This window comes from Lingula anatina, chromosome 10 (genome assembly GCF_051362555.1).
Source record: "Lingula anatina isolate TDL-2025a chromosome 10, LinAna3.0, whole genome shotgun sequence".
NCBI lineage: Eukaryota > Metazoa > Brachiopoda > Lingulata > Lingulida > Lingulidae > Lingula > Lingula anatina.
Window position 1 is genome coordinate 1,405,833 of NC_141776.1, and position 25,354 is coordinate 1,431,186.

Genomic DNA, 25,354 nt, shown 5'->3' on the forward strand with positions numbered 1-25,354 from the left:
TTTATTACGCTCTCTCTCTCTCTCTCTCTCAAGTTCTGAACATTTGGATTTTAAGTTTGCATTAATTTAGCATTAAGACGTAGCTAGATTTGACAAACATTTTAAGAAGTTGAAACCAACTTCCCAGTCATCGCAACTGTACGTGTACAGCCACGCTTTCTTCGCTAACACACTCGGTCGTGTCGGGGCACCGTTGCCGCAGCACAACTGTATTGTAAAGAATTATCTAAAAGGACCCTTACTCATTTTCTACTAGCAAATAAATTATGTTGGAGGGCATCGCTCTTGTGTGCATAAAATGTGGATCTGTAGGCAAATCTTTTATGACCTTTGTGAAGCGAACGTGATGAAACGTGGATGCATCACTGAGTGGCGGTGCCGTCAGAAATTTGATCCTATAATTTGTAGAACCGATGGCTAGATGCGTAAATGGAAAAAGCGTCAGCTTTCTGCAGAGAAATACAAGTTATGAAAATAAGTGATTGGATAAATATACGCATAAAGTGATGAATGAAGACAGATATCAAGTAATTGTGCCGAAGTTGAAACTTTATGCCTAGCACGATTGGTCGAAAATTAATTGTCATCTATGACGTAAAAGTTTTTCGTAACGCATGACGTCATAAGAGTGCTACGTCACCATGCTGTGGTAACGCGGATTCGCTTTTTGTTTGCCAGGAAGCAACGCAAGTTTTCACGCTGTCTTAATTGTGTTATGATATCATATCTGCGCGCCTTTGCCATATGACATGATGAAGAATTATACGCGATTTTAGGTAAGTTGACAAAACGTGTACTTGCATGTGTGGCTGTGCATGAAATAGTGTGTTCAGTACGTGTTTTCAGATAGTACTCAAATTGTTTACATTGATATATAACAGAAAAAGTTTTTTGAGAAAAGTTCAAGCTCAAATAAAGGGTAAAAAAGCGTCAGTTGGGTATGGTAGATTTACTTACGAGAATGCGTGTTGACAAGCTGAAATATTCTTTTTGTTGCTATTGTTATCATGATTGCCCAACACGCGAAAAAGAACGCTACTGCAGGAATACAATCACACAGAGAAACTGATCCTCCTTTCCACAAACCTTAAGAGAGTGGGCAAAATTTTCTTTTCGCACGTAGGATAAGAAAATTTTATATTTACCGAATTTAGCCCCTTTGCTTTGTTTTAAATAACGGAAAAGCGGTAATTTAGATAGTGCTACAGGTAGGGTCTCATTATTTTAAATTTTCTCTCACATTTAACAATGGAATTGTGCCCCCTCACATAATATTATCACACACACATACACACGCACGAACTCACACACTCACTCACAAATTCACACACACGCGCGCGCGCACACACACACACGGTCACCATTCACACGTTTCCGATCTTCAACGTTATATATATAAACTTGCCTGTACAACTTTGTAGTACCTTATTCTTGTTTCCTGATATCACAGTATTTTGTAACACGCAACTGGAAAATTAGAATCCAAAAACGGATTTACGGCTCGTTATTTTGTCAACGGTTGTGCACATGGTATACCTTGATAATTAAAGAAAAAAGTTTAAACTGCCGGTAATGTTATTTATGTAAAGTCTAATTCTCATGGCGTATTATTAATTCTGTCTCCAATTTTATCAGCTGAGTATTAGAGAGTTGTAGGACTTCAACAGTAGTTTAAACTGCATCTTCATAAGTGTCGCTTTCTTTCATGATTGGTATTTATCATGCATACATTGATTAGTTTATAATAATTTTAATCAGCTTCCAAATAGACGAATTCACGCCCAGTGCAGCGTTGTAACGTTCAGTCACCCTCAGCTGTGTCGCTTTCTCTTATTTTTGATGTTTGTCATTTACGAAGTGAATATTTTTATGAAAGTTGATTAGCATTCAAATAGAATTATTGACGACTACAGCATCAGTATAACGATTCCTTTAGATTTAATAGTGTATAGGAACTTGAATGAGTTTTGACAGAGAGAAAGAGAGAGAGAGAGGTATCGTTTATTGATGAAAAAATAAAGGGATAACCCCCATTCATAAGGACCTCTTTTGGTTACATTAGTGGTGTGTACCATATCACATACCGGCATAACGATATCTGTATCCGAAAGTTCCTTCCAGAAAGAAGATTCTGTCCCATCTCATATAATTATACGAAAGATAATAAAAAATATTATGTCATTTCAAAAAAATATAGAACAGAAAGGAAACCATTTCACTTTTACTTTGACTTCATTTAACCCAAATATATAGGAAAAAAATTCTAGGGGCTAAAAAGCACTTTATTATGTGGCAAAGAGAACACGACCAGCTTTAGATTTAGTAAATATTCCTATACGAGTTTTGGAATCAGGAAAGAAGTCCATATAAAATAGAGTTTATCTAAGCAGTGGCGGACCCCCTGAATCCACCACTGCTAAAAGTACAAACAGTAAATAACGTTCAACATATAAACCCATCATTTGGCTGTAAATGAGATTCTAATCATTACTACGCCGGAAAACGAGTTCTTTCATGTTTTTCTTTAACTTACTCGTAGTGCCAGATCATATCAAGGATGCCACTGGGACCAGTTGATGCTCACCTATGCGCATTTGTGTTAATATTTGCTTAAAGATGGCCTAGAAACATACCTGGTGTCCCAGTCATCTGGTCTGTACCTCACCTGTACTACTCCAGCACAGGTGTGCTTTTATGATTAATGTATCTTCGTTACAAGTCGTCTGGCAGTGCTTTGGTCTATGTAAAAACTAAATGGACTGAATGGCGGCGTTTGCTGCATAACGTATGGAAACATTTGGATACAGGCGCTTAGGAAGCCATTTCAATTGTGTGTATGTGTGTGTGGGGGGGGGGGGGGGGGATCTGTTCATCTAAAAAATAGCGACGGAGGAGGGGGATGCTCCCTCAGTCTGTCTTGCATCCTGCACACATGATATAACCGACTTGATTAAAAGAGAGAAAGAGAGAGAGAGAGGGAGAGGGTACCTGTGTGTGTGTGTGTGTGTGTGTGTGTGTCAGTTTTTGGTGGAGTTATGTAGTTACATTTGAAGCAATTGGCTCCTTAATTCGTCTGCATGGTAAAAGTATAATCTCACCGCTCGGTATTTACCTGTTTGTTGCGCTCAGTGAATCTGAAAAAGAAATTAGCCGCAACATACAGCTGATTTGTTGAACTTGTACGCTCTTGTTTGATGAACATACTATTCCCTTTTTAATGAAGTGTTCAGTTTTTATCTAAAATAATTGGCTAAGTTGTAAAAAATCTTCATAAAAATGCTGTAAATTGTCCAAATGACATTTATATCTTAAATCAGAATATGACAGTAATATGATGATACTATTAATAGCAGTGAGCCCCCATCAAATGCCTCGCATATCGTATACTAATGGCATTGCACTGTGCAATTCATAATGAATGTTAGCACTTTGTAATTCTTGAATAGGGCTTAATAATGTTTCGCAAATAGCAAGCCTAAAATTTAGACCAAACATTTGAATTCGTTATACTTATTGGCTGAATGAAAAAATAACGGAGAGAAAAGTGAGGACTGGGAATACCTATTGCGTTTCGCGTGACTTTTCAGGGTAGACCGCGTGGTTGCCTTTATTTTTCGAACGTGATGTGTTATTTGAGCCCAATATTCTGCGTGAAACACGATTCAGGAATTCTTGGTGATTTGTGATTGTCCTGAATATATCTTTGTGAATGGTGATTGAGCTGTTTTAATCTTGGTGATTGGTGATTAAGGGGGGTATTCTCTACCCTGAAAAGTAAGATAAATAAGTGATTTTTTCTCATTATCTCCACGTGCGCACACGTATTTCGCCACATTCTGAAGGCTTTGGCTGTGAGTTTCAATATACTTACTTTTCAGTTGACGCTTCATACACATACTCATCAGAGTGGCTGCCGATAAAATAGGCATCAAAGAAAATGTCAAGACCATGTGTCCGATGTGTTATGATGCAGTAGCCAAGTTATTTACGTTAATGTTATAAATGTAACCGTCGTTTATTGAATGGCTAGTGCTTGTCGTGTAGTGTAAACGAGCGACTGGTTAACGAGATCGAAATGACCTTGTATTAACAAGGAATACCATTCAACACGCCGCAGAAACAAGATTGCCGTATCTGCAATATTTAGATCCATTTTAGATAACTGTTCCCTAAGCAAAGCGGACAGTGCTATGGTTAGCTAATGGTTATGGCGGAGTCACTGGGAAACATCCGAGAGAGACCGAAATCTCGCGAACTTGCTTAAAATAAAGCGAGATTTCGCGGGATTTGAGGAGAGTGGGGTTAGAAATAATGGCAGACTAGCGGGTGCAGCAATGAGTGAAAGTTGACAGAATGTACTTGTATGAACCTTTTATCATCTATCTGTTTTCTCTAACTTCTGTCGAAATTTGGTCTTCATGTATTGCACAGTACTGCGAATTTACCATATTTTGAGTTTTATTTTAGCACTGTTTTAAGACAACCTTCCCGAATTTTATCCTGATCAGACAACAGTTATAACAACATCTCACGTGGATTCACACACGTTTTTCAGTTTTGCATGTCACAGCGCCAATAACATCGTTCTAGGATACCTGGGCTGATCGTCACCCATCGTGCCGCAGGCAGTCTAGTTCCTGGATTTTTCAGGTATTATATCACATCAAGACCATTTACATTTGTACCTCCTGCCTAGGACCTCCATGCAGCTAAACATTGCAGAAGTGAATTAAAGCCGCCCCCCCCCCCCCTCCGTCACGGCCCTCCGAGTGCACATGTAGGTAGCACAGTGAAATACGGATATTGAAATGATGAATCACTACTCTTATTAATACAGAATACATGTATGTTTAATTTCCTACATTTTCCCAGAAACAAGTTGCCAAACATACCTGAATGCGAGAAAGGGCTAGAAGGATAGCGCTTGTCAGAGCGCCAAAATGGCCTGAAAAGTACCCTCGTCTTAAATGCTGATTAGGTTGAAAATCCAACTGATATCAGACACCCGTCATACGGATACACGGCGAGGGCAGTTGTTTTGAAGTAGGTATAGGTAGGAAGGTCATTTTGGCACGTTCAAACCAGATCCAGCTTCAGTAAAAGTTGTCTGATTGACGTCATAAGCTTAAGGCTATCGTACTTAATAACACTGTCTGCAAACTAGGTGGGGGTGTAGGGGGGGGGGGGGGCTCTCCAATGAGGTTCCAATGAGGTTTCTGCTGTGTTCCCTGCATTATATGACATCCACTCAGGTTACTTCCGGTTGTAGAAATGTCCGTTTGCGCGCGACATTGGATCCTTTTATCTCTCTTATTACATAACAGAGAGATTTTTTTAGGTCACCCCCAATTCTTGTTTCAGTGCATTTAAATACAGAACCCCATCGGCAGTTTGGTTCACAAAGTTTTTAAACCACTACAGCTTCATTTCTTAAAGAAAAAAAACAGATAGTGCCCTGTTTCAAGAAAAACCTAAATGTTGCAGTCCAAGAGCGAAAATGCGCGGACCTAAATCCAATTATTTAATGGAGGTCTCTATAAGTACGTAATTCTTAAACAGTAAGATGTCAGCATATAGGTGGGCATGTACAAGGCTAGTTGATGAGGTACTGGTCGAGACTGCTTTCAATAATATGCCAAAATGGAGTTCTTATTAGTCCTCTCAAAGATTCGGAGGCCAAAATTGGTAGCTTTATAAGCAGTTGAACCGCTGTGCGGTGGAATCGGTTGATTTGGGAGAACCCCATTTTTATTGTGCAGTAGTAATTAAGGTATATAAAGAATTTTGATCGTACAAAATGTTCGCAATAACATCAGCCCACGTACAGTATTAAGGTACTATTTATGTAGAGGTTAGCAACCCACACGCACCCTGAGCTTCAGACCCCTTGATAAACTGACCCCTTGACACTAACCTCTTCACTTTGGCCTATCTTCATCGTGTCAAGTTACCTCTGACCACATTCGATTGCCCCCGCCGCCCGCCAAACAAATTTAAAGCCCGCACTCAATGACTCATTGAACGATCTAGCCAATGAACGCGAATGAGTCAAAGCGCGCTTTGTTCAAATCCGGACCAATCAAAGATAAGGCTGCACGTAAAATACATCATCCCTCAGTATATAATGATGCAGGGCCTCAAACTGCTCTGGTTTCAATTCCGATATACTCATATTTTGCAAAGAATCTAGAGATAACTTAACACATTATTTTAAGTAGTCACTCGTAGGAGACGCCATGCTTTCTTTGTGTACGGTTATGCACTCGGAACTACTCGGATGTCTCCGCACTCGACAATAACTTTGTTGTTAGTATGGAGCTTGCGGAATCAGCCGAGGATTACCGATTGACGGTCAACCAATCAGCGTTTTCACCAAACTTTGGTGAAAAATTTTGAAACTTGGATTCGATTGGCTTATATAAACTAGGTCAAACTATTTTCGTCAGAGGTATATAACTTGACACGATGAAGATAGGCTATAGTGAAGAGGTACAGTGTAAGTGTCAAGTTATCTCTGAAACCCAGGGTGCCCACACGCTGAGTACTCATTATTATGAAGAATAGTTTCTAAAATCACGTGCCGGTGTAGGTTTGATAAACTGACCCCTGGCTGTCCAGAAATGCCTAGATGATTGAATAGTTAATCAGACTTTGTAATCAGCTGCATCATGTTCATCTTCATCGTTAATTATCATTGCTTGTTATCATTCCGACCTCGTATTGTTTTAAATATACATGTATCACAAGCACAATCCTGTATTTGGCTTGGCTTGCGTTTTGCATCTTTAACTTCATATATTTATGAAATATTGTAATTGTTATCCATCAAATATCATAGTAAGATTCCAAAAATACATGAAAAATACCTAAAAATAATGATATCTTTTTATCTAAAAAACGGATTGAGTTTTTAAATGGATAGACATCCATGCGTTTTGCGGCCAGGCGCATGGATAATGCAATGCCTCCATTTGTCAACATGCTGACGCTAATGACTTCGAAAGTAAGACCATATTTCAACATATAAATCTATACTCGTCAATCCCTTCGACTTTAATGCTTTTCGGAGCTGTATTGGACGTTTACTTCGATCTATACGTGTGGCCAGTTGGCTGATAGACATATACTGTGATTTGTGTTCTGTAGATCGTTTCCGATTAATCCAAGTTTGTCGGAAATATCCGGAGTTGCGGTCTTATCTAGAAAAGCTCTGGACATTTTGGACAGTTGATAGAGGCGGTAGAGCTTTAATTACTGATAAAATATGAGGTTGTCCATCATAATGTTTATGCGCTGAATTTAAAATAACTATAAATAATACATACTATACACTATACATAACATATTGACTATATGCAGTGCACTAGCGGATCCATTATCTTATTGTTGAATGGGGAAAGGGGGCAAAGATCGAAGATTTTGTTTCACTTCGTTCAGCAAATATAAAAAAGTAGACGACGACAAGTCTACTGCATAGCATATCACACTGACGTAGATGATCGCAGGGTACCCCAAGGCTTTTTGCGATAGCCGTTGCCAATAATTAAAGTTGTAATGAATAGAGTTGACAATCTCAGCCGGTTTCCGAAGGCTGTGAAAGGATATTTCATAGTTTACCTTTGATCCCAAATGTTTCCGGTCTCAGTTATTTGCTACTGATATACTGAAATAAGTTGCATTGGTGGCAATTAAATAGTGTACATCTATAGCGGTTTCAACATTCCCGTGCTTAATTTTACGTGAGCATGTATAGCGACATACCTTTAAAACTTCTGATGAATATTTAGATCGCATTCACAACGAGTTGAACCAGGCTTTACAAATCCTGGGACTAAATATGCCTCCCCATGTGTCGTCCCAATGGAGCCGAGATTTAATGACTGTACCCCCGCAGGGGAGGCGTGTGAGAGGCGGAGAGACTATTAAAAGATTAGGCGGTTTTTCTTTCATGTACGTCAGCCACATTTAGTCCCAGGATTTGTAAAGCCTGGCTCAACTCGATGTGAATGTGGTCTTATACATTTTTTGTTCAAAACAGTCTCCGTGCAGTGATAAGCACACTTTCCAATGTTCATTGTTTTCTTGCGCCGTTCGTGATGTTTTCAAAATTGTCATTGGCATCATTTATTGTTCGTGCTCATACACCCAGTATCTTCGTTACAATGTTACAATAATGGAATCATTATCCTTTTTTCATTACACAGTCAATATGTATAACAAACACAATGTACTGCTCACCCAAGCGCTCGTGGGATTATTGCGGCTCATTTTGCTGTCGCCGATTGCTATTATCTGCTCCGTCGCGTGTTAAACAGCCAGTCATGTTACCATTGTCAGCTCCCCATGTTTCAGAGGAAAAAGATGTTTGTTTTCTTTCCTTTTTATTGTTATTAAGGTTGAACTAAATATCATCCTTACCTACGTTAGTATAGTATCCAGTGTATGAGTGTATAGTGCTTGTTAATGACCGCTTATGTAGAAAACACGTTTTGTGTTTTGTCAAGGTGTTGGTGCGTTAACATTTTTTCTTCCAATTGTGCGCGTAAGACTTAAATTAAAAAAATTAAAACGTATATAATGGCCACCTGGAATGACAAGTTCTTATTCCCCAGCTATCAATAACAGATTCTGATATCACAAACCGACTACAGCCCCAAACTTTTAGACGCAACATTTGGTCTGCTATTGATCAAAGTAAGTCCACAGTTGTCCACTTAACAAAGATTTTTTTAATGTCCGTGTCTCCCCAGTAATAAAACAGGCGCCTTGTTTTATCTAATTGAGCCACTGGCTATTTATTTTGTGTCAAAGTGGCAAGAATTGTTATCTGAAAGTTAAGGCCAGTTCTCAGACTAGAGATCTTTTCTGAAACAGGCGCCAAGTCAAAAAGGTCGGAAAGCGGCTCTCGTGAGAAATGATATTCCATTTAAGTGGAAGTACAGTAAGAATAGACCTTAATTTATCCTTGTTAAGTTTGACATGTAAGAGAGGGAAGGAGATAAGGCCTCGTTTTTTGCACCAAACAAGATTTATTTCTCCGCCAATGTCTGTCCGATAGGGACATTTCCCTAGACAAAAAATGTTCTGATATCCATGACTTCGTCCACTTCAACTTCCTCTTCAAATGTGACGTCAACCGGGTATCTAGGAAAACGTGGACTTGCGGCGTCTTTAGGGAAAAATAATTCGATTCTGCACGATGACAGCTGCGTTCGAACATTGGGTGCTATAATTTACCGTCTCTTCACATAATCTCAGGCTGCTTTTCGCCACGCTTCAATAAAGAAGTCTCCCTCTCTCATTGATCTTTATTGACAGGCTTTGACGTCATACACAGAGAGTAGCGCTCACGTGACGTCTTCCGACCAATCAGTATAGAGCTTGGATTTTCCTGGTAACAAGCCCATCTCTTTCATTTCGCAGAATGCGGAGCAAAAAGCAACAGCGGTGGAAAATCACATCGATTACTGAGTAGAAACTGGTGGGCGTAAGTCATACGGCAAGGGGGTTTTCTGGCCTGCACGGCTTTACGCAGGAAGTTTTCACGCGAATCTGGCATTGAATCTTTTCCTTTACCCGATTACTGTCTACTGCGAGTAGGACGCCTGCAACCAGGGGGACCGGTGTTTTCTGCATGCAAACTGTTTTAATAGGAAATTTGTGATCGGATGCATATCCCTTAGTTACTCTCTGTATTGCGAGGCAGAACATTTAAAGAGAGCAAGAGATTTGAAGTTTACATCGCCCAAGCAGATCAGTTGCAAATCTGGTATTGGATTTTTACCCGGGCTCTCTCATTTACACTTTAGAATGAGTGGAACAAATGCATATGTACTTACGTACCAGCACTGTGTTTGCAAGATTTCATAACTTGGAGCGAGCCAATTTTTTTTGCCACTCAGTTTCTGATTCACGGAACCGTTTAGTGAAATCAGGGCTTCCAAGGGCTCTCAAGAGCAAGTCGTATCTTGCAGGTAGTTTTGATTTAAAAGCTGGCATTAGATTTATCGCCTGTTCCTATCGTTCTTCAGGTGCACCGAGGGTTACCACGTCTATTGAGAGCTGAACGATTTGCCAGTTTTTTCATCGAGGGATTCACTTCAATTCCCGGTCGTTTTCAATTGGACCAAGAGTTGAGCCAAAATTTTTCCGTCGCACCTACAGCAGAGGGAATCTGGCAGTGAATTTTCCCTGATTGCTTTCAATGGCACAGGGGAACCGAGTTAAAACCTAGAAAATCAAGATAATAGAAATTATTTCCCGGGGCGCTTGATTCTAAGAGTATTACATCAGAGTCAGGTCCAACCTTGGTCGCTTGCATAGGGGCACACAGAGGAGTCTGCGACCGAAAAAGATCAAACACAAAACAGATTATGTCTTTTTCTTAAGAAGGCTAGAACACTCAAGTCTGACTAAGAACTCCTGTGTCTAAAGTCGCACGGGAAAGAGAAGGGTTCCAGATTCTCGGCTCCTGTCTACGCTCGGTATAAATTTCAAAGCCGTTCGGAGAACGCATCTCGTCACCCCTATTGGCAGGTGACCGAGAACCGCATTCCTTCAGCGAGCACGAGTTTCCTCGACCATACACGAGAATTGCCGAGATCAAGGAGAAGATGCATTTCGATTGAGGTTTAAGGTAACCGCACTGTCTCTCTCCCCCGTCACGACTAAGAGGCAACCGGCGTTGTTTGCAAAACCATCTGAAGGTTAACCAAGTAAAAGGTAGGTAGCATGCTGCTGTGTATTTCCGCATAAACTAAGTGTATTAACTATGTATAAGTGTATCAAACGTGTGTGCAGTGAACAATTATGACGCTTTACAACGAAGCGAGCGCGCTCGCACGAGTGTGCACACGTGCACATGCAAACATAAAAATGGTTTTAACATTTAGTCGTTTCTGCTGTTATTTAAAGCGCTGCCAATTTCCCCCTCACTGATATTTTGCTAAACATATGTTTTGTGTCTCAGACATTTTTTTCCAAAATTAAGCTGTGCTGCATATTCCAATGTAGCGGTAACCATATGGTATAAAAACATAGGCAAGCAAATTTGTAATTTGCCTCTGTTGATTTTGTTATCGAAAAAGGAAATAAGCTGTCACATATGATATCAGCCTCAATTATTTTTCCGCATGCAGATTATGTCACACTTAATCTTATTAATCACACGAATCGATGTTAGATGTAATATGTCATTTGTAAAGTACAGAATGATTTAATACATGTGCCCACACTTCACTGCATAGAAAGATGTGTTCCCGGAAGCGGTGTAATATTTGTGTTTTGACGTCGGTTTGACATTTCGAATACGCGCGATGTCAAGTGCCAGTGCGTTGAGCTGTTCAATACAAAACAACGGTTGCATATGTATTCTGTAATACTTAATGTTTTATGACAGTGCGTTACATGTCAGTCGAAACTGTGATATTTTTTTTTTCAAAAAAAATTCACGTAGCACCTTTCACGATTGAGAAGCTGATCTAGGCTGTCCCCATATGCATTAGGATGGCTAAAACTACATACAAATCATCTCAGAACTAAATACACTAAATACAAGTCATACAATTAGCTGCATTTCCAGGCACGCTTAGACGGTTTGACTGTCATACGTACAGCTGTAAGTTGCATTAATATTTTCATTAAGACGGTCTAACTTACAACATATTTACTGATACTATTAGAAACTTTTGACCATTGCGGTTGCTAACCACAAGAATCCAATGTAACCTTATACATATCGACGGGCTGTGGAAAGTTGGGATTCCATTTTTCACTTGTGGTTAGAAGTCACAAATCACATGCTCTACAAAAATTGTAATGTTTTGCGTTCGTGTTTTAAAGAGAATGTTGTTGGTTAGTATCATGATGCCAGGAAGAGTCCTGCTTGTAATTACGGTAATTTGAGGATGGATACCGCCTTAGTGTACCTCTATGTCTTGACAAACACTTGATCATCCTGTATTGTAAAGATAATTTCACCCTGATATAGGAGGTTCTGTCCTGTAGTTTTAATACCTGACGTAGTGGAGTTTTATATACATGGAAATAAGGCCTAATGACATATTTGACATACTTTCTACCTGATTCAGTGTTGTAGCTGTGAAGGACTCGGGATCGAACTGTGCGCATTTTCATGGGGCTAAAATATGCTTTTTTTGTGAAGCTGAATAACAAATAAATGTGTGTGTGTGTGTGTGTGTGTGTGTGTGTGTGAGAGAGAGAGAGAGAGAGAGAGAGAGAGAGAGAGCGTTTGTAAATATGTCGTATTCGAGTGCGTCTCTCTCTCCCTCTCTCTCTCTCTGTCTCTCTCTCTCTCTGTGCATGCGTGCGTGCGCGCGTGCGCGCGTGTGTGTGTGTGTGTGATGAGAACAACCGGCGTTCATCATAAAATTCATTTCCAAAGTACCAACAGTAATTGCACGTACTTATCGACAATAAATGGCGATAGGAAAGCGCTTAATATTGTACAGTAGTTTTTTCTAGACCAGCCTTTTCAGAGGCCTGTATTCTCCTGTTTACAAAACCACAGTAAGAAGACCCCGAACAGAATGTTTCACGCCGCTCTGGGTTACTTCTCTTGTTAGTGACTTGGAGTTTATACATGTACAGCAGCCCGCAAATACACCTGGCCAAAACTTCTGGGGTGACTGCTTTCTGTTGGAATTTCACGTTTTTCAATATTTGCCTTCCAAGTCATATTGGTACCCTGATCAGTATTAGTTAAGATAAATAAGTACACCCCTGGTCATGATCGAACTTGAAACTGATTTTATTGCTTTATGATACAAGAGGAGATATGCCATATCATATGCTAATATCTTATAATACCACATGCCAATATGACGGAACGATCTGTCGGGTTTTACATTTGGTATGACACATAATTTGTTGGATGGATTTGACTGGCATAAAAGTCAATATCCGTAGAAGCTAGTTAGCCTTGAAGTGCACTGGAACTTAATTCAGAGTAGTTTGAAGAATGGTTTATCGATAGCCGACTGCCTTTGGCCAGGTAGATTACTGGCCGGATCGAATAGTTGCTGAAATGACCCTTAGGTATTTTGAAACAGCGAGAAAAGAACATTTTAGTTTATGCGGAAGATGTAGACGCACTGCTACTTCTGTACTTAGGTATCGTTCCTAGTTGTGTTTATTTCATATTAATGATGACGGTTATGTTATCGGGTGCTCTCTAATCCCACAACGGCCCAGATAAAACTTTATTGCAGCCGGTTTATTTGTGTGGCGTATTTTATGTTCAGTTTATTGTCTATGGCTGTTTATTCATGAAATAACAACTAGCCCAAGCGTACTACTCTCATACCTTGCAATCTGCCAGTCGCAACAAAAATGTCTATAACTTCTATATAATCCATCGCCCACAGATGTGTTTCTCCGCCACAAGTAGTTATAGATACTTGACTTACAAAGCATGCGTGCGTTTGCCCTAATCGAAATGTCATCTTGTCCTTGGGTAGTTCACTACACAGGGTCCTGGCTGTACTGTTCATAAGCAATAGTCGCGCGTTTGCCCTCTTTCAGATGTTATTCTTTCAAAAGCCCCACTACTGTTTGCGTTGCTGAATCAAACGGGTTTGATATGCAACTTATGTACTTTGAAAGAAATGGAAATGGAATTCTAGGTCTACCATATATAAAATGATACAATACAACCATTTATAGTAATAATAATAATTTGCCGACTTTCATGTCACCCCTACCACGTTGATTAATGTTTTGACCTCTTATCCTTCTTCATATCACATTTAAGACAAAGAACAATAGCAAAGAAACAATACGACAGACACTTTTAGTTTTCATTGTCCGTGAGTGATGTCACACTGCCCTAGCTGTTACCACATCTGGATATGTATTATATCATTTACAGCGTACCCTGATACCGCTATATATAGAATACAGAATGCTGCGTGCGTCATCCAAAGTATTAAAGTACTCGCGGCGTCTCTCCTTTATCCACCTTAAGCTCTTCGTCACCGGCACCCTGTGTTTCAATGCATTGCCGGTGAGACAGAAATGGCAGTCCGCTGGGAACCGTAGTCCGTTCTCCATTACTTTGTACAGGTGATATTCGTCCCGTGTACAAACCCCAATACTCCAGCTTACCCGAACCCTAACCTGTACTGACCAAAATCTTTGTCCACTTTGACCCCAAATGAATCAATAGCGGTCTAGTGAAATGAGACGCCGTGCCTGTTTAACGGCAAGTGAGATATTGTTTATGTTTTATACCAATACCTGCTTGAAATGAGTGGACTGCTAGGTTTTCATTCTTTATTTTTTTTCTTTTCTTTTCTTTTCTTTTCTTTTCTTTGCTTTTATTCTATTTTATTTTTATGTGTGTGAACTGAAGTTGATGACAAGGCTGATTTAAAGTGTAGATCAAATTTTTGCGACAAAGTTTGTGAAGGCGGTTCCTGTCGCCTTCGCAGCCAACAACTTCCAATGGCGTTAAACTCAGGGAGGCGTGCATTTGCCCTCCTCAAAAATCACACCCAAATCCTTGACAGTGCGTGATCTATACCGCTTCCTGGCTGCGCTAAAATTAGAAAGTAATAAACCCAGGCACGTGTTTTTATAGCGTGAACTTTTTGCTGGAGTTACTTGGCAATTACAAGCTATAATACCGAGATCGTTGCCTGTTTTTTGAGCAGTAGGACCTTGATTTGACCCCGTATCTATGTTCTCAGCTAAAGGTAAGATTGCACTGGTCACATAAGTACGTGTATAAACCCGTCTGCTAGGTAATTAAATCTTTTTAGGTGTAATCTGGTTCTTATATCTGTTTGTTTACTGTTAAAGAGAACGTGCTTCACCGCAGCGTATACGGTGTATAGCACGGGTTCGTCTCCATTGACGAACTCGACAAGTAGGCGGTTTAGGTCGGTTGTCAGGGATGTGTTAGAATCAACGGTGTTCCTATCTTGTTCTCATTGCCAATGGTCCCCTTATTTCCTGCTGCATACCGGCAAAAAAACCAGTTTGGATCTGATTTACGAGTTGCTTTTGCTAAACAAGTAGATTAACGGCACTTGAATATAAATTGCCAAGTTCAACTTGAAACCTTTTAAGTAACTTTTTTATCTGTGTACTATATATATATATACTATATGTTGCAATGCAAAATGATCGATTTTTAAAATTATTTTGCTGAAGGGTAAATAAACTGTGGTGTATACAGATCATTCGTTGTGCTATTTCCCAATTGAACCACAGTGTTTATTTTTACTAAAACAGCGAAAACAGCGAGTAAAAGTAGTTAATCATATGTTTTGCGTCTAGGTAATTAAGCCCCTCCACGGTAAGTGACGTCACCACAATGCCAAAAGCAATGCTACAACTATTGGTAGGGAAATACTATTAAACTACAGGCACAGTGAAATGCAATAGCTGGCAGTCAGGCAAGGCGACATTTGTTGTCTCTTGTGACAACATTACACATTCAAACTATTTGAATGAAGGTTTTTCTTCGATTTTTTTCTTCTGAAATGTAAATTTACACGTTCTACTTAATTTTAGCAAGTCAAATTGATTAAAGAAAAAGGTCGCGTTTTATGTTCTATTGAAATGCTGTCAGATATTTTACAACTTAAAGGTATTGTCTATATGCAATATTGATTATTCCTTGTCAGGAAGAGAAAAAATAATATGTTTTAGACCTCGGTGATTCAGAGGAACCGGTTCAATATTTACTGAGCTTCCAATGCTCTACAATCTGGACAGTTAAAAGCTCCAGAACGCGGAAAATGTGTTCGTCAAACACGGCCGCATATGTCATATTAATCAGACGTCGATTCCAGTGTAAATAGAAAAATCACTCGAATATATTCTCTGCTCCCATCGTGTAGCTGCCGTATCAGGGCTGGAAACATATGGCCAACAGCTGTAGTTAAGCATACTTCGTGCGTTTTATGGCTTTATTTTAAGGAAATTTGCCGCAATGCTCATGAAATTGGTTTACTTTAGAAATGTCAACTGGTGCTATAGATATCAGTGTAAATTAAAGCAGATTTGTTGGGTCATGTTTACGCAAGATTGGACTTAAACGCCTCTAACCCGATCCAGAACCGGTTTTAATGAAGTGATGTTATAGACCGAGGCTCTGATGTAAAGTGTTCCATGGAACGCATTCATTGTCTCGGAGGGAGGGTTTGAGCAGATTTGCCGAGTGCGGAAGTCTGCTGGGGGCGGTTTACTGTTCTGACACCATTCTGAAGCAATATAGAAACGTTTTATCTTTTTTAACAGGCTGGTAGCCGGGGAGAGGGGGGTCGAACGAACCGCCCTTTTTGGAGGGAATTGGTGAATTTTGATCTAGGTACACGGCCAGTTATGGTAAAAGGGACACCTTTCCGACAAAGAATACCTTCTTTGAAAATATTGGCTACGGGCCTAGCTGTCACTGGCTTCCGTTCTACTGTGGTACTTGTTTTTCGGGTTTTTACTCCGTCAATCCAACCCTCTCCAAACAGCAACTCCATACGCAAAATGAACCCATCACAGCAGTCGTTGGTGGCACTGTCACCACGAATGATTGTATAGCGTCGGCCAATCGATCCCGGATCGATTAAATTTAGAGCGGTGGGAACACAGCCGTCACCGCTCGTTCTTGCGCGAACATGAGATAAGAGCTCTCTGGTATTAGTTCAATGTTTTCATTAGATTTCAACTAATTCCTAGATTAGTTTTCTTATCGTATTGACTATGGCGTTCTGTGGCATTGTGGATGCGGAGGTGGCGTGAAGAGCATTTTGTTTTCATTTCATTAATTTCTTCTCTTTTTTCTTTCTTTCTTTCTATCAGATATAACTGTTTTCTTTCTTGTAACTCATTGCCTGCATTTTGACACGTTCACAACACGACAAAATCATACCAGGAATAACTATAGGCCTACCTATTTACGTCATCAATCACCCAAATTACACATACTTGGGAAATCCCCTCTAGTCGTGATTGGGCGTTTGATGTTCTGCACAACATTCTTGTCATTTGTTGAAGAATGTTGGTCTAAATACGATCTTATTTATGTCGGTTGTGAACATGTCTTTAGTCAATATCAGGCACACACGCCAACTCCTCTCTGGCGCACCCTGAATGTCAAAGGTGAAAGATCAACGGAAATGTAATTTCTATCTATAGATTTTGTTTAAAAAAATTCTAACTTAATAAAAACCGGAGGCCATTTTCCACACTAAATGTGCCAGTTTTCGTAAGTGGTCAGTAAACAGCACAAATCTTTTTAAGAATAACACAAACATCATAATTCCTATTCAGAATGTTAGAAGCTTTGTCAGAAATGCACGTATTTTGAATGGTTATGTCCTGCGCATGCCTGTCTCTGTGTTAGTTTCTGGCGTTCGATGGAAAAGAGAGAGAAAAGCTTCCCTTTTGTGGTTATTTTTGGTGAAAATTCGATCTTGGCTTGGGGGCTTTACATTTGGAACGAGGTGTCTGTAATTAGAGTTAATGTTCCTTTTCAAATGCTAAGACACTTTGGCTATCATGTCAATTCTCAATCGTGGTCCGGTTCACACGAGGTCCCGATGGAACGATGTCAGTTCGGTCTTAATGGCGTCAACAGTTCGGGAGTAACTGTTAAATTGCGAAACCAGTATACTCCCGAATTTGATACAATCGGTGTATCTTTGGCTGTGTTCAGTGTCTGAGATCGCTGAATGGCTTCATGCTGTGCAGTTGGAACTGCTTGTATCTTTTCCGCAGATCGGATCCAGGCAACCTAAGTCTTGTGTAAATGGTGATCCATTCCGTTTGTATCTTCTTTCTTGCTAATGTGAGCTGTCTTTTAGCTCACGTTTGCTTCAATTACGTCTCCATTAGTCTGATTATACTCCTATTTTTCTAAACGTTGAGAAACGGTATCGTATTTATCATAATTTGTTCATAATGATTGAGGTCTTTTTCCGCAGTTTTCATAATTGCAGTGATTCTCATCATAATTTAACAGAATCACGGTCTTGGAACTGTTTTGTCCCTTTATCTTACAGTTTGGGCCAAATTTATTGATATTTGTGATATATTAATATAGTACTAATAGATCATGATTGTTTGTTTCCCCTGTTATTCGTTAATGAATACTGGGCATCTACGCGTTTCCACTTTATTTGTCTGTCTGTCCGTCTACATGCATCTCTTAGTCTCTCTGTCGTGTATCTATTCTCAAACCGCCACTGTTTTATTTTATAGAATTCCCCTTTTCAACCACACGAAATAATCAAGACACGCGGCGGAATAAACAGCGGTCAAAGGTGTGATATTCCATATATTCCTGTGAAATAAAGCAGTTAATGTAACTAATATCAGCAAGGCCACCAGGGGCAAAGCCAGGTCAGACTGCTATGGTATTAAGACTTTCGTGATGATTTTGCACTCTCGCTTCTTAAAATGGTCTCTAAAGATGGTTGCCATGGTGATGAATTTGGTGCTTACAAATCCTGGAACACATCACTTCCATGCGCGTCTGCTGCTCATCAAAAGGGATGAAGGGATCGCAGATTAAGTTTCTGGGTTATCGTTTTTTTCTGAAATGAGTGTTTTTCTCCCTAGTTGATGTAAACAGATGAGAGGTGCGAAGGTGTAATTAGGGTGCCGGAACACCGACACCGGAAGACCGAATCTCATACGATCTCGTAAACGTCTCCATTCTCAATGTAATCAAGCTGGTAACCGCACAGCGTGACTTCCCATCTTCTTCAAAAGCCAGCGTGTTTTCATTATTCCTTCAAAAGTGCAATGTTTGGAGTGATTCTGCGTGGGTGTTGCTTAGAATTATTGACGCATTCAAGACCGAACCAGAGCCGATCCGTTGTTCCCCTGTGTGAACGCTGTTTTAGAGTAATAACAGACGCTCATATGAGAATTATCTCCGTGAGTTTATGGCAAATGTCAGCATGCCGTTCGTCAATGCCTAATTGCTTCACCTTTTTCTTTCTTTTTTTTTTCTATTGAATTGAATAAGCCACCCCGGGTTTCAAAATCGAGAATTTAGTCTAATTTTTAATTTGGAGAATAGAGGTAATAGTCTGGAAGTGCGGGGAAGAGTCACCGTCAAGGCCCTTTGCTGCAGGGTGCAAAAGCCGCCATAGCCTTGGTTTGTATCACACGTGGATGTTTGTGTGCACGCATCACGAAAGAGAGATGGTAAATGTTACTTCTTTCCGACATTTGGACTTGTAATGAGGTTGTGGAATTAGGTATTATGGATTCCGAATGCAGAGGTGTTCTGTCTCTCTCACTCTCTCTCTCTCTCTCTCTCTCAGGCTGAAAGGTTTGCCAAAATATTAATACGACGTTTTTTTTTCTCTCCCTCTGTCCCCTTTTTTCTCTCTATCTCTCTGTATGTGAGTGTGTGTGCAAATGTAAAATGTTGTCCAAAAGTCTTGAAACGCTGATCACAACCTAAATTATCGGCAATTTTAGTAGTTGAAAATACAACATTAAGCAAAGTCGTGTTGGCGTTCGTAGTTATATCGGACAAGCAAGTTTTAATTCATTGATGATTAACTCTTAAAGCCCAAACCTGATTTGCGTTTCCTAAGTTTTAGTGTGCTTACGTCAATGCTAGAGCATTTGCCTTTTGTCCCAATGATCTCAGTATTGTGGCTTCCTATAAATTCCAATATCAATCCCATATGTGACGTAATCACCTGATAGAAGATCACGGATTAAACAAAGTAGTTTTGAATAGATCTATCCTTATTACTTTTGTATATAACAATAGAACAATATGTTGTATTGACTATTCAATCTTCCTGTCGTGATTTACAATTTGACGTTCGCTAGTCAGAATGTTGGGCTAAAAGACAACTTCAAAGCCAAATTGCATTGCAAACAGATTAGGTAGGAAGAACCAGATATTATTAATAGCATTAATACATGTAGTAAGCATAGCACTTTGCTGTTGTACTTAAAAATAAGAAAAATGATACCTAATGTTGTCTATGACAGTTGGGGAGGAATTCCGTTTAGATACGCTTATCAATTCAGTGCAATAATTTCGTTTGATGGTGACGGAACAATGAGAAAAAATACACTGTATTTGAAATAAGTTTCAGTAGCTAACTTTACCAAGCAGTTAGTTCAGATTTCCATATTTTCATTCATGGGGCTTCTCTGTGCATCTGTGATAAATAAAAGGCGCAAATATACCATACAGCGTACCCTGATGGTTAAAATAAAGTATAATTTAAAGCAAGAGTCCCCGTAAGGGCCAAAGAGTTGATGAGCCTTTACCACTTGATCCTGTTCTGATAGTCATTTTCCCAGTATGTTTATTCATAAAGCTCAGATCAGCCAACTGTTGTATGTTGATGTGGAAGCTGAATTAATATTAGTATAGAGTATAACTATTGTATAAGATTATCTACAAGGTCACATACGTTCAACCCGCCCTTCTCTTGTTGTGAAAAAATCGCATTTAGGCATTAGCTGCGTCCCATATTGGCTGTTGAAACTACATCCAACTTTGAATTTGCCTGATACATTCGTTCATTCCATGTAATGTAATGTATATGGTGTTCGGCATGTGTGCTGTGCATGTGAATCCCAGAAGAAGGCCTAGGGACCGAATGCTTGGATTAGATATGACATCTTTATAGTAAATCTTCATAGATGCATCTGTATAATTACTTATTAACTGCATATGTGCAATGTATATGGTGTTCCATTGGACTTGCCCGAGATTCGTTTACGGTAATTAAATGACGCGTTTACAGACAAAGACACGTAGCGTGTTTCGTTAGGATTCAGTTACTATTAGCTGTCAGCCAGAATTTGTACGCACTTTATCAATGCGTATTGCATATATTCCGCATAGTCGTACTACCTGCATCAACCTAGGAATACTACTGATTACTGATGTGGCAGCCAGGCCAACGTCACCAGTAGCAAATACTGAAACTGGTTGTTGTATTTTAGTTGTCCTATTCATCTATCACAAGCATATTCACCATCCATACTCGCTGTTTACCTACAAGAACCGTTTACTCTAACATCTGATACGCACCTGCGTACATGCTTGTTCATAGTTATCAATAAGACTTTTTAACGCGACCAGTTGCGAAACTAATGTCAACACACTGTGTATACATTTTCCGGATGACGTCCGCGTCAAGTAACTCGCATCGACATATTTGTGATTGCCTGAAGTCGTAGAACAGCCTTCAAGGGACCATTCCCAGACCCTATTGTGCTAACCGTGGATCGATCCATCTCCGAGGGGATTCTCGCTAAATTGCAATCAACTTAAACGGCTAAGATGTCTGTCAGACCTACTAAAGCTGCAAGCTACTGAAGCTGCTTAATTATTGTTTAGCAGCTTCAGTAGGCGTGCCAGACATCCAAGCTGCTTAAGCTGAAAGTAATTTAGCGAGAACACCCCCCCCCCCCACTTGGATCGATCCTGTTAGATCGATAAGGTATGGGAACCCACTCCAAGATAATACAGCGTGTACACAGATTCCGGCTTTTAACACTCGCTACTGTTTGTTCAGGATGTTGCTAACTGTCAAAGATGAAATACACATGCAAGCCGATGACAGATACTGTCTACGAACATCAAAGGGATAATCACAGAAACGAACACCGTGTTTTTTCTCAAGGGGAAGACATCTTAGAAGCACATCAGTGAAAAGGCCTACTCTCTTTCTGCCAGATGGGAATGAACGGAAAGAGAAATCACCTGAGATTTTAACCACAAGTGAAAAAGCCTACAATCACTACGCCACTGACGGTGTCATTATTTTCGTCAATTACGTGTATGGTAAGCAAGTGGTGAAATACCAGAAATAATAGTACGATTGATTTAAATGACGCGTGAGTCAGGTTGTGCCAGTGCCTGTGCTCGGGACACTGTTCTTCACCTTATTTGTTTGGAAAACAACTTGACTTAATTCGCTACCATCTTTCACCACAGAGCCTGTGCTCGTGATTTCTTATGCAAAGTTTTAAACCTGATTTCGATAATATCGATCGCACTATCGTGTGATAGATAGATAGATAGATAGATAGATAGATAGATGGATAGAACAATAGACAGATAGATAGATAGATGGATAGAACAATAGACAGATAGATAGATAGATATTGTAAAATAATTGTAAAACTTATATTATGTTTTGACGCATGTTGCAGGGGTGACAGTTTTTAAAATTATGCCTGATTTCAGGATTTTCAATCTTCTACATGGTCTCATTGCGATAAGAATTGCAAGCTAAGTTCTCGAGGTTTTCATTTTTTTACAACTTTCACCCATCAGCTTGGCCTTCAGTTGTCTGTGCTCTTGACAGGATCGATGGCGATCTAAACGCCTACGTGTAAATGGGCCTCCAAAACGCATTGATCAGTCAAAGAAGGCTACAGATAAAGATGATTTCCCACCAGATTACTTTTGTCACAAAGCTAAAAGCAAATGAACCAAATGCGATCTCGTTTTGACATATAGAGCAATTGCGCTATTGTTTTGGAAGGTTTCCGTAACAGTAAATGGGTTATGGATAGACGGATTTTCGATCACTTTGTGTTGATTAGAATTCAGGAAACTGATAATCCGCCATCAACCGACACAAAAATGTTGAGTTGTACTTTCATGGAAATCTAGAGCGGAAATACTAGACAGGTTTTACATGTTTTGTTTTCTACTTTAAGAAGTGTCTCATCTGTATTAAAGGGCAAATTTTGCTTATAAATCAATTACCAACTCTTTGGTGAATGTCAGTTTCCACCATTTTTAATTTGTTTGTATGTACGTACTTGCGCGTGTGTACGTGCGTGCGTACGTGTGCGTGTGTGTTTTGTAAAGTCTCCTTCAAAAACTTTGCAAGTGACGTCACTTATCGGTTAGCGCAATTGCCGTTAACGGTTTTCAACTTTATCGTGTTAGGCCGAGAACACCGATGTCCAGTCTTGTATTCTGGTTATGTTCTTTAAAAAAAATGGGAAAATCCTTGTTGACGCCAACATTGCGACCTTTCCACCACCCCAAATAATAAGATACATGATAGGCCTTAAAGTTTCTTTCTTTCTTTTTTTACTGTATTTACAATACTGATACTTGACAGCAATCGTTAAAATATCCGGTTTTAGCCTAAAGACATCCCCTTGTTCAAACCAGTATTCCGTTATTTGTTTAACCTCTGTAATATACCGTCATGTTCAATAATATAGGCTGTGGATTAGGGCTTAAGACTTGCACTCCAAGGAGTGAAGACGAGGATGTCTATCATCGCCTTGTCTGGGTTTCCCATCTTTCTTAGGCATTAAGTCATGAAATGGGTGCTTCTGAACAGTCTAAAGGTTTATTAGTCCAGATTTTCTTTATTTTTATCCAAAGGTTCTTCGGTTCAAAGAATCTATGGTTTAAAGGTTTCCTGGTTTTGATGTTTTCATATGTTTTGGCAGAGGACTGTTGTTTTGGAATCCAATTGCATTGGTATAGCAGAGAACAGGAACGGGTTCACCAGAGGCATTGTCAAAAATTATGCTTCTTGAAGTAATTCCGGCGATTGAACATTCGGAATACTAGACGGATCATAAAATATTGTGTTTCGGGGCTATTTCATCTTCCAACCAATATTAATGAGATTTTATCTACCTCGGGACCGTCGCGGATCCGGGAAAGGAAGTTCTTTAACGAAAGACAAAGGGATTATTATATCATATTTATAACTAACTTCATAGGCCTATATTTTTACTTACAGACTAAGTACCCATTTTCATTCAATGTAGGTATTATGTATTTTAGAATGCTACGGTATATGCATTCAATAATCTTCATTTATAAATATAAATCACTGCTAAAAATCATTTTTGAAACTACGAACTTTGGCTACAGGCATGTGCCTAGACATTGGAGGCACCCTGTATTTTCGTATTGAAGATCAAGGCCGTTCACCAAACAGGTTCACAAAACCTGCCAGCACGATTCCTTGTACGTTTAGAACGCTCACACAACCGGCTTTTGTCTCAGGTGTGTTTCCGCGTGTTAGCGTACCTCATTAATTCCCACGTCCCAGCAAGCTATCTCTTTCTGACATATTCTGTCAGCATGTCTTCTGTCCGACCTTTACGATACTACTGTGGGGTCAACGAGATCACAGCTGTAACTATGCAGGAGACGGCTGTACAGAAGAACGCAATATACAAAGTCGGGCTTCAGTTAAAGTCCCAATGTATTAATCTGTTTTGTTTCGAGATAACCAATTGTCTACTATAAAATATTCTGCCTGGTATATAAAGTAATAAAAACGGGGCTATGTTACAGAAAAATATTAGATTTATGGGGTTATAATGTAGTAAAGTAAAGCAGCTTTTTTCTCTTAAAGTTAAAACCGACATTTGGTCTTAGTTCGTTTGTGATTTTGACCCCTGGACTAATAATTTGCATTTATGTGTCCAGACTTCACAGGAGTCTCTGTGGTTGGTTTGCCGACAACATTCGGCCTTATAACACAACAGAACCATATAACTGTAGATTGGAAATGTCATTTTATTGACACTTGTGCTTTGCTTATTGCTCAAAGTACGAATAATTAATACTGATAACTGAATGTATATCTGTAAATAATGACCATATGTATGGTAATTCATTTCCAAGTTTTAAGGATATGTTTAAAGTTTCAGCAAAGATGGAGGGAGATAGAGGCTGTTAACTGCCTGTATGGTTCAAATCTTATCACTGCGCCATCATCATATAAAACCCACTTGCCAAAACCATGTATAAGGAATGTTATATCTATATCTTCATAATTTGACTGCAATATAAAACTAGTAAATGAAATACCAAGCGCAGAGGGATTTCACAAGAAAATGCTCAGCACCAGCAGATTCATTGGAATGATGATTTAGGATACAATTTTTATTCCAAATTTAGTTAAACTGTAAAATATACTACACGAACTAAAATAACGTCTTATATTTTACTCAATTTTTGTAGTAGTTGGAATACAAATATATCAATGTCAATAACAAATATCAATAGAATGAGCAAAATAAACAGATAAAATGGCACAAACCCACTAGAGCCAAGGGGTACTTTGAATTCCAATTGGGGTCGGGCAATGAATATTTTCAGACGCTGCATGTAGTTAGACATTATCAAAAAATCAGACAGTGATGGCAAGGAAAGAGAGTCATAAGACAACAAAGAGAAAACACATATATACAAGATATACAAAATAAACAAGATGATACAAACGCACTGAAGCAAAGGGGTTACTTTGAGTTCTACATGGTATCGCTCACTGAATATAAAATATCTTGATTTGTAGTTTGACTTAATTCAAAAGCCAGACTGTGTCAGACCGTGACCGGCAGTTGTGCC

The 25,354-nt window shown here is 39.4% G+C and overlaps 1 protein-coding gene across 3 annotated transcripts in view; it reads left to right on the plus strand.

Annotated features, from left to right (window-relative positions):
- Window positions 1-9,412: 9,412 nt before the first annotated feature.
- The window catches only part of LOC106179451 (sodium/potassium/calcium exchanger 5), a 48,202-nt gene continuing 32,260 nt past the window's right edge, over window positions 9,413-25,354 (plus strand). Inside the window, exon 1 of one of the 3 annotated variants that reach the window (XM_086996731.1) lies at window positions 9,413-10,722. The gene's annotated coding sequence lies outside the window, so the exon portion shown is untranslated. Of the gene's footprint in view, window positions 10,723-14,605; window positions 14,715-25,354 lie in introns of those variants that run through there. The other 2 variants (XM_086996736.1, XM_086996732.1) reach the window with 2 other exon arrangements.